At 46.3% G+C, this 10,095-nt stretch overlaps 1 protein-coding gene across 2 annotated transcripts in view; it reads left to right on the forward strand.

Moving 5' to 3' along the window:
* Positions 1 to 10,095, forward strand: part of LOC142488427 (uncharacterized) — a 1,092,840-nt gene that overhangs the window by 805,957 nt on the left and 276,788 nt on the right. The gene's annotated exons all lie outside the window — the stretch shown is intronic.

Below are 10,095 nucleotides of genomic sequence, written 5' to 3' on the forward strand. Positions count from 1 at the left end.
CCGGCCTGCTGTAATGAAAATGAATGCAGTGCCTGCTATAATCTGTGGAGACACAAGATGGAGTAGTGAGCACCTCAGTAAGCACTGATTGAAGAAGCGTGGCTGCGGTTCGCAGTCTGTGTAAAGCATGGGTATCCATTTGCTATCGGTTTGACCCTGTAACCACAAGTCAATTGAATAAGTGGCTTGCGGTTAAGTCTGAAGAGGTTTTACCGATAGAATGTATCCGTGCCTTAACTTGAAAGCCGGAAAGTCAATTGGAGTGGGAACTGTGTCAATTGGCGTGAGAACTCGGTGAACATGGTCCCCATAAGCCGGCATTTCAATTAAGGGGGCTAACTAGAGAACGGAGGCACCTAGCACCCTGGTTTTTGGTGTGCAAGTGTAAATAAATAAAACATGAAGATACATATAAAAATTACAGTGATGGTACACCCAGAACATGACGTTTGAATAAAGTGTGTACAATTGTGATTTTAAAATGTACAGACAGGACTGTACTGTTTTTTCTATAACATAGAAACAGGATGGATGTGATGCTCTCAATTGTGACCAGTCCTTATTGGACATCCAGTATTATTTAGGTCCACAATGGGTTAATCTTGATAACGATGGAGTGCCCCCAATAAAGTTGATTGACAACTGGTGGGACAGACGTGGAGTCAGCCAGACCCTCACTAGATTACAGTATTGCAAACCCAACCAGTGTTATAGAAATAAGTGGTCAATGACCATGGTAAGCAGGAATAAATAAAAGGCACTATGGCTCTTTACCTGTACTACCAAGGGGGCACTCGTGTCATTGGCGGTGTGCGGTCCATCTTGTGAAGATCCAGAGGAGTAGAGAGCGTTGATGGCGCACTGCCAGGGGATCCTGAGAGTATCAATCAGGAAAAAGAAACAGCCAGGCCACTCCAAGAATGAAAAAAATGGTGATAGGTTTATTGCATGCTGATAAACACACAGGGAACGGACAGGTAAACGCACCTACGCGTTTCGTACTAAGTGTACTTTATCAAGGTGACCAAAGTGCTGTAAAACTTTTAATTTATACTTACCCAGACCGCTTCCAAACCAATAGGGTGCCGCGTCACCTTCCCGCGTCTCGCAGAGTAAAGGCGGCTAATCTAGTCGCCTGTATGTGCGAAATCGCACGAGAATGGTGCGCGCGCATCCATAGAGTGGGCAGTGTGGGCAAAGTACAGATAGACATGGCGGTACTTTCGACTTCGGTCCACCGAACGGCGTCACAGCCGGGCGCCATGTTGAATGGTCGCGCCAGTGCGACGTCATATTCAGTAGACCCATTGAGTCTCAAGTAGTGTATTTTACACAACAATAACTTTATTGAACAAACAATGTGAAGCAGACAAGTAAAATACAAATAAAATACAAATGACTACAAATAACTAGTTGCTATGTTAGCAGCAACCCTGTGCAACTGTATAGGGGAGAAAATAGAAAGAAGATACATTAGAAAATCTATATATATTAAGATGATAGATAGGTCATACAGGAATAATAATGTATGTTACAGTATATGAATTTAAATGAGCATAATTGAGTTTATCCAATTCAATATATAAAGCCCTTTGAATCACAAACTATTATATCATATGACATACCAAAACATTTTTGAAATATACATATTTGGTATTATTTCATAGGATGTACCCACACAGTTAGTATACATACAGTAGGGAAAAATTTAAACACCTTGTTTATCAGAGGAGAGAACAGTATATGATATGAAAATCATATAAAAAGTATTCATAATAGTCATGACATCCTTAGGTATAATAAATTCATACAATATAAAGCATTGACATCAATACTATTCATCATAGAGGAATATTTCAATATAGCAGAAATTTTGTCTCATTTCTAGATGGATATATATTACATGTTTAGTTTTATCTCATATAGCATGTTCATAACTCTATGGTTATGAACACCGAGTGGGAAATTTAAATCTGTTTCAAATATATGTAATTAATTATAAACATGATCAATAATAATGTAAAAAATATATATTGTTATTAATAGTGATCTAATATTTACAGATGATATATATATATATGAACTTATTTATGAGTAAAATTAAAAATCACAAGAATAATTATAAAAAAGGTTATAAACAGAGTGATACACTGATATATAGAAAATAAATATATACCAGAAAAAGGTAAGTGTTTAAATTTATAACTTTATAAAAAGTGACTCAAATCCCAATCGGTGTTCATGCCCAGGGGAGTTCTTGTTCTTAAGGTGAAGATCCAAAAGGATTCCCGTCTATCTAGTTGTTTCAACCTATCTCCTCCCCTTATGGGCATAGGAACATGCTCTATGCCCTGAAATGTGAATGAGCCAGCACCGCCAACGCGTAGGTGTGTTTACCTGTTCGTTCCCTGTGTGTTTATCAGCATGCAATAAACCTAACACCATTTTTTTCATTCTTGGAGTGGCCTGGCTGTTTCTTTTTCCTGATTGATACTCTCAGGATCCCCTGGCAGTGCGCCATCAACGCTCTCTACTCTGTTTTTTCTATAAGCCCGGGAAAAATCCTCTGGCATGTAAATGTGTTAGGGGTGAATGAGCTGAGGGTATTCCCTCCCTGGCACTTCAAGAGGATACCGCTGAACCGGCGACCCTCAGTCTATAGAAGTGACAGGGATGAAAAACCCATGAGCCATAATGTATACACAATCGTAGGGGCGATGGGGAGGCAATACCTCAGCTTGTACTTTGTTGAAGACATCTAAATACTCATGATACACCGTCGGCAGACTGGTCAGGTTAGAGGGAGTGGTGTCCAGGCCAGCGAGCACGGCAGCAGGAGGAGTAACCGACTTCTCTGATGTGGGAGACCATTGGATGGTTAAGACATCGGTCCAATCTATAAGCAGATTGTGGAGCTGCAGCCATGGCAATCCTAGCATAACCTGGACTGTGGGGGAATGGAAGACGTCAAAGACCATTACCTCTCTATGGCCATCCGCGGTGGACAGGGCAAATGGAATGGACTCCCTAATGATGAAGGCTGGTTGAAGCGGGCGTCCATCGATAGCCTCCAGGCCAATGGGCGATCTCTTCTTGACCAAAGGAATACGGTTCTTGCAGGCGAAGGTGTGATCAAGAAAGTTACCACCAGACCCGGAGTCGATGAAAGCTTTCACTTCTATTTGAAGATCAGGGCCCATCGGTGTTACAGGGAGCATAAGTTTTTAGGTAGTTCCTTAGGGAGAGAGGGGCAAGGAGAGATAGTACCCAGTAAAAGCCCCTCTACCTTTACTGGACGTTTCCGTTTCCCGGCTTCAGGCGACAGTTTCGGAGTCGATGCTCAGGGGAACTGCAATAATAGCAGAGACCCTCCTCACAACGACGTGCTCTCTCCGCAGCCCGAAGTTGCTGGCTACCGATCTGCATCGGTTCAGGAGCATCCAACGCAGGGCAGGGCGAAGGAGAAGGCCTGTGAGAAACAGAAAGAGGGGGTAGAGAACGAGAACAGTGACGCTCATGTCGTCGTTCTTGGGTACGTTGATCCATACGGATGCTGAGTGCAATGAGTTCCTTAAGGGAAGAAGGTCGAGCGTGAGCTGCGAGGTCGTCCTTTAGAGTGTCAGACAAACCATGCCAAAATGCTGCGGCAAGAGCCTCGTCGTTCCATTGGGTCTCTGCGGCGATGGTGCGGAACTCCACTGCGTATCTTGCAGCTGACCTCCGCACCTGCGTGATATGGAACAAAGAAAAAGCAGCAGTCTCCCTACGTGCTGGTGTGTCAAACACCTGTTGAAACTCATGCCTTAACCTTGGATAGTCTTGAGTTAACTCAGGTTGGTGTTCCCAGAGGGGAGCGGCCCATGCGAGAGCGTCGCCAGTGAGTAAGGTGTAGATGTAAGCCACCTTGGTACGAACAGTAAGGAAGAGGGAGGGGGACATCTCAAATTGAACCTCGCATTGGTTCAAGAATCCTCGGCAAGCGAGAGGGTCCCCATCATACCGGTTGGGAGGTGGTATGTGTGGCCCTGGATTGTGCATAGCTACAGGAACAAAGGGTGTTGGGCAACTGGGGTTTCCCAGAGACACAAGTTGGCAAGTTGTTGTGATACTGAGGTCAGTTGATTGCTGACAAATTGCAACTGTTCCACGGAAACTGGCCCACCTCAGGGGGGTCTGCATTTGTTGGGCTCTGCATAATGTAACGCCTGTATGCCCGCAGACCTGTCTAGTCCCCAGTACTGAGGCGGGCAAGGGCACAACACACACCCACAGCAGCGAGGGCGTGCCCGGAGTGTGGCAATGCGTTGCCGGGCCTGGTAAGAAAAGGGTCAACGTATACTTGCAAAGTCCGGGGTGCCAGAGATCGGATAGTAATGTCCGTGTGCCAGAGTTCAAGGATTGGAGAGAGCAGCGCAGTGGTGTCCGTAAGCCAATGTTCAGGGGTTGGAGAAAGCAGAGTAGTCAAATCCAAAGCAGTAGTTCAAGCCAGGGGAATCCAAACAGAAGCAGGGACAGGAACAGCGCTGGAACAAACAAGGGAGCTAGGCATAGACACTGCACACACAGGAGTCACAGGAAAGCTATACAGAGCAATGAGAAACTGGACAGAGTGGGGTTATAAAGGAAGGAGAACCAATAGGAGAAAGGGGAGGAGCAGAGTGTTGAGAGAGAGTTTACAGGGATAGGTCTGAGAGAGCAGGGGAGTATGTTGTACCAGAAACTCATTATTCCTTCAGCTAATTCATACTTTTTGAATGGTTTCACCACTTTTCTGATATAATCCTTCAACTGATGCCATACCAATTCGATGGGATTCAAGTCTGGAGATCTTGAATAGGAGGGGGAAAAAAGGTGAATTAAAACAATGAGAACCGGTTACCGAACTTACTCCTGTGGCATCTTAACCCAGTTGATACCGCTGGCAAGAATATGGGCAGAAGGCGTAGTGTGTTTCGGATCATTGTCCTGGAAGAAATAGTGATCAGATGGGAAATCACGCGTAATGTATTCAACAATCGCTGGCACTATTTTCTCTTGGAAAAATACTTTATTCATGTGTAGCCGTGTTTCCTAATGAATACAGTGCGCTACCAATGCTGTTCAACCTGTTGGCTCACAGGGCCTAAGCCTCCGCCACGGAGAGCCTGGGGTAACACATCTGAATACAAATAACCTTTTACCAAGTGCAGCGCCTCCACCTGTGATGGCTCCCAGCAGAGTGGAAGTTGTTCCTCACAGGACAATAATATAATACCACGCACACAGCATATAAAACAACCAATGACTTTACTAATAGCAACCATAAATTTGCATGTCATAAACAGGTGTCCCTCTGTATAGGAGACACTATAATACGGCGTCTCACAGGACGCAACCCCTTCACGTTGTACTCGACCCTCGTGTCCAGTTCTCCACACCACAATCCCACCCCCCAAAGTGAGGTATGTGTGTGTGACTGCGCAGCCAATATGTTCGGATGTTATAGTTGGTGCACTTGTAGATGTTACCTGCCGAGCGCTCCAGCGCTCGGGCCTGCCAATGGACTTCGCAAAGGATCCGACGATGAAGACACTCCAGGGATACCTTCCGGGCGATCCCACCTGGTCAACTGCTGTTGGACTTGCAAAGGTCTGAGCCCAAACCTCTGTATGGTACCGCGGCAGTCTCTGCGTCTGACAACTCTCCTACTGATACTAAGGTCGGGTTCCTATCTTAGGGCCTTTCCCTACATCAGCTTCACTCACTCTGACTCAGGGACTAACTGGGCCGGGGGTATGTGGCCTAGTGTAGGGGCTACATGCCTCTCTACACACAGAGCTCCTTCTCCTTCCTCCTCCGGCTCGGCTCTGCCAGCGTGCTCCCCTGCGCAACCTCCTAACTCTTCCTCCCGTGAATACTCCCGCCCTATTGGCTCCCTGGCGTCACTTGGTCTCGCTAAGTGTCTTGGGACTCGTAGTCCCGTGCGCTGCACCCTATCAGATTGCCTCCTGTTTCGCGGGCTCTCGCAACCCCTTGCTGCTCATGCGCGACCATCGCTCCATCATCACCTCCACGGGCTCACTGCGCATGCGCGAATATCCAACATGGCGGCGCCCTATCGCTCGGGTCACTGCGGAGCCTCCGGTGCACCGGAGCGCTCCCTACACTGGCTGCAACCTTCCCTATTCTCCCAGTAAATGGAGGTAGGGTGAGCCTGGGGGACCTGGCTACACATGATTCCTGGAACATGAAAAGAAAAATGTAACATTAGGTTGGGAAATAATCCTTCTCCCTCACTACCCTCTCTATCCCGGTCCCATGAATATCCTCCCTCCCCTCCTTACCTCCTCCTCCCTCTTTTCCCCCTTATCTCTTCTCCTTCTGTCCTTTACTCCCTCTATTCTTTCATTTGTCTCTACAGGGATATGCAAGGGGACTCTGAAAAAGGGTCCATGGTTTAAGGAATCTCTACAGCTGGTTCTGTAAGAATACAAGCTTCTGGTTCTTTGTATATAAAAAATGCTGTAAAGATACCCCCTTGAAACGCTGTTATATTACTAATTTTTTTTATCCCTGTGACAACCAATAAAAAAAGTTTGAAACAAAAAACACACTTGTGTAGGTTTAACAGTTTTACTGCACAGACTAATAATAGTAACACTCCAAAACATACATGCCTCGCAGGGTCTTACTCCTTCACCTTTGCACCGTGATCTCACCCTCGTGGGGTTTACCTCCAAGTAGTAAAATGCCCCTGAGCACCCAACACTGTGGTGTCCACAGAGTCAATCACCCTCCGACGTGTGTGTGACATCACTGTCCCACTAGCCCGTGTATGGGTGGTGCACTTGGTGAGATGAGATACCAGCCGGATGTGTCCACACCTGTGCGCGCAAGGATGAATATGGGATCCACGTATCCAAAGCAATGAACCGCGATGCCTCCGCCTCTACGTTGGGTGTGTCCTGCGTGGATTGTACCACCTTAGAGTCTCTGTGGGTATAGATGGATGATCTGGTCCCAGATCACTCTGGTCAAGGATGCAGCCACATCCTAGCTTTGTCCCTATGCTCTGGTTCTACAGCCAGTGTCCCTGCAGCAACCACAAGCTACACAGGGGAAAAGCCAAAGGCACCTGCATATACCTCTTACCCCTTCCTTGTCCCAGCTCCGACTGGCATGGCTTGCAGCAAACGAAAAGTATCTATCTACAGAGCAGGAGGATTCAGGAGCCCTATTGGCTGATACGCGATGTGACTATGTCCCAGAGGCTTATGGGATATGTAGTCCCTGCTTGGAGCCTCTTCCTCTTGGCCGCCATTTGCAAGCATGTCCTGCAAATGCGCAGCATCTCGCACATGTGCAATTGCCTCTAATATGGCGGTGCCCCGCAAAGGAATCCGCCAGCTACGCGATCGCAACCTTCCCGGCACCTGCGTAACCTGCTCCGCGTCTCAGTTCCCACCCACAGCCCTCCCCATTCTCCGATGTTGGTCACAGCCGCAGCGGCATGTAAGGGAATGAAGGGGAACCCGGGAGGAACCAATGGGATTAAGGGGAGCCCAGAGGGAGCCCCATGCTATGCACCTCTGCAAACATCTCTTACACAAAGATACGCCCTTTCCTCTGTTGCTCGACTGCTAAAACTCTGACACAGACCCTCATTCTCTCCGTCTCGATTACTATAACCTCCTGCTGTCTGGCCTTCCTGCCTCTCACCTGTCTCCCCTATAATCTATCCTAAACGCTGCTGCCAGAATCACACTACTCATTTCTAAATCTGACTCAGTGTCTTCCCTGCTGAAATCCCTCTCCTAGCTTCCTATCAAATCCTGTAACACACACAATTCTCCTCCTCACTGTTAAAGCTTTACACTCTTCTGCTCCTCCTTACATCTCAGCCCTAATTTCTTGATATACACCATCCCAACTCTTGCGTTCTGCTCAAAGGATGTTTTCTCTCTACCCCTTTCGTATCTAAAGTCCTCTCCTTCCTTAAACCTTTCTCACTGACTCCCCACAACTCTGGAATGCCCTTCCCCGTAGTATCCGACTAGCACCCTCTCTATCCACCTTTAAGACCCACCTGCTTAAGGAAGCATACGACTAGCTCAATGGCTGATAATTTACAACTCATACATAAACCTTGGCACCCTGCAGACAGATTTACCAGAACTCCCTCCTACTGTCTCTGTACGTTCTTCCTACCAACCAATTAGATTGTAAGCTCTTTGGAGCAGGGACTCCTTTTCCTAAATGTTACTTTTATGTCTATAGCACTTCTTCCCATTATGTGTTATTTGTATTATTTATATGATTGTCACGTGTATTAGTGCTGTGAAGCGCTATGTAAATAAAGACATAGATACCAACCCTGTGTAAGCACTTGGGTGACAAGGTTTTCTTACTGAGAAACATTGTATACACTCTGCACATGGGAAAGGTTTCTCCCCTGTGTAAATGCTCTGGTGTCTGAGGACTGTCCTCCTATAACGGAACTGATTATGATGTAATCCCCTTTTATGAATTGTCTGGTGTGTGTTGAGGTGCCTCTCAGAGCTGAAATGTTTCCCAGATTCTGCACAATTAAAACGTTGCTCCCTTGTGTAAATCTGATGGTGTAACAAGACCCACTTTGTATAAAATGGTTTATCACACTTTGAACAAGCACATTATTTCCCCTGTGTGAATCATGTGGTGTGTGAGGTCATTCATCCAAGAAACGTTTTTCCTATACTCTGTCCATGTGAAAGGCCTCTCCCTGCATGAATTTGTTGGTATCTGAAGAGGTGACCCTTAACACTGAATTGTTTCCCACACTGAACAAGCAAATGGTTTCTCCACTGTAAATACTTGGGTGTGACAGGAGGTCACACTTTGTACTGAATTGTTTCCAACACCTTGAACTAGGGTTAGACAATAACAAAATACTTCCCACCATAAGGTCAGCGCTTACCCCCCCAGCACCCTTTATGAGGGCGGCTTTAGGGGGCGCTTCTGCAGTTGTGCGGAGACCGATCAATTTAAGTTTTGGCGCTGAGGGGAGCGGAGGGCCAGTCACGTGAGCAGTTCGCCCAATGAGGGCGAACCAGCTCCGTGACGTCACCGGTCCGCCCCCGGACGGCGTGCGCACTAAGGCCAGGGAAAGCACCCGCTTTCCCTCAGCCTCCGCGCGCCTCCACACGGCTGCAGTCTCTATGGACTAGGCCTAAGAGTATTAAGTAATTTATCATGATAACAATATTCAGCAATATATTAACTCCCAATAGAAAACAAAAAAGCAGAAGTCCTCAAAATGTTCAAGGTCATTTATTGTGAAACATATTTATTACACAAATGCATTTCATTCTTAATAAAATGTAAAAAAGCAAATACATTTTAGTATATTTTAATTTTAATTATAACAAATGTTTCCATAAAAGTGTTACATCAACTATACCCACACTAAAACCCCTTTCTTTATTATGTTATTTTTATTTATTTATAAAATGTTTTACCAGGAAGTAATACATTGAGAGTTACCTCTCGTTTTCACGTATGTCCTGGGCACAGAGTTAAGATGACAAATAATACATGGTTACAAATACAGTTACATAAGTGAACAGGGTATACATTATATACAAGACATTGCATGCACAGTTAAAGATAATATATATTATAGGCGTATGTAACAGTTACAGACCAGATTCAAATGTGAGACAGCCTTAGTTTTGAAAGAACTTAAACTGGTGGTGGATGCGAGAGTCTCCAGTAGGTTGTTTCAGTTTTGGGGTGCATGGTAAGAAAGTTTATAATTACCCCCACGACCCCCCTTCTCCTGTACACATTAATAGGGCATGGGCAGGCGTGGGTTAATGGGCATGGGGAAGGAGGGGGTCAAGAGGCACGGGTGAGAGCCGAGAGAAATACAGGGGAGGAGAGAAAGGGGTTGAGTCATGGTGGAAGGGAAGCGGCAAGAGGCATGGCAGAGGGGAAGAGGTTAATATGGAGGGGTGAGATTACCAGCAGGAGGATTCCTTATAGCTGCAGTCTCTACCAGACCCACACTCAGTCCTCTCTCTGACAGTCCCCACCCCCACGCCTCTCTGCCAGACCCACCCCCACCCCTCTTTGCCA

The sequence above is a fragment of the Ascaphus truei genome, chromosome 2 (genome assembly GCF_040206685.1).
Source record: "Ascaphus truei isolate aAscTru1 chromosome 2, aAscTru1.hap1, whole genome shotgun sequence".
Taxonomy (NCBI): Eukaryota; Metazoa; Chordata; class Amphibia; order Anura; family Ascaphidae; genus Ascaphus; species Ascaphus truei.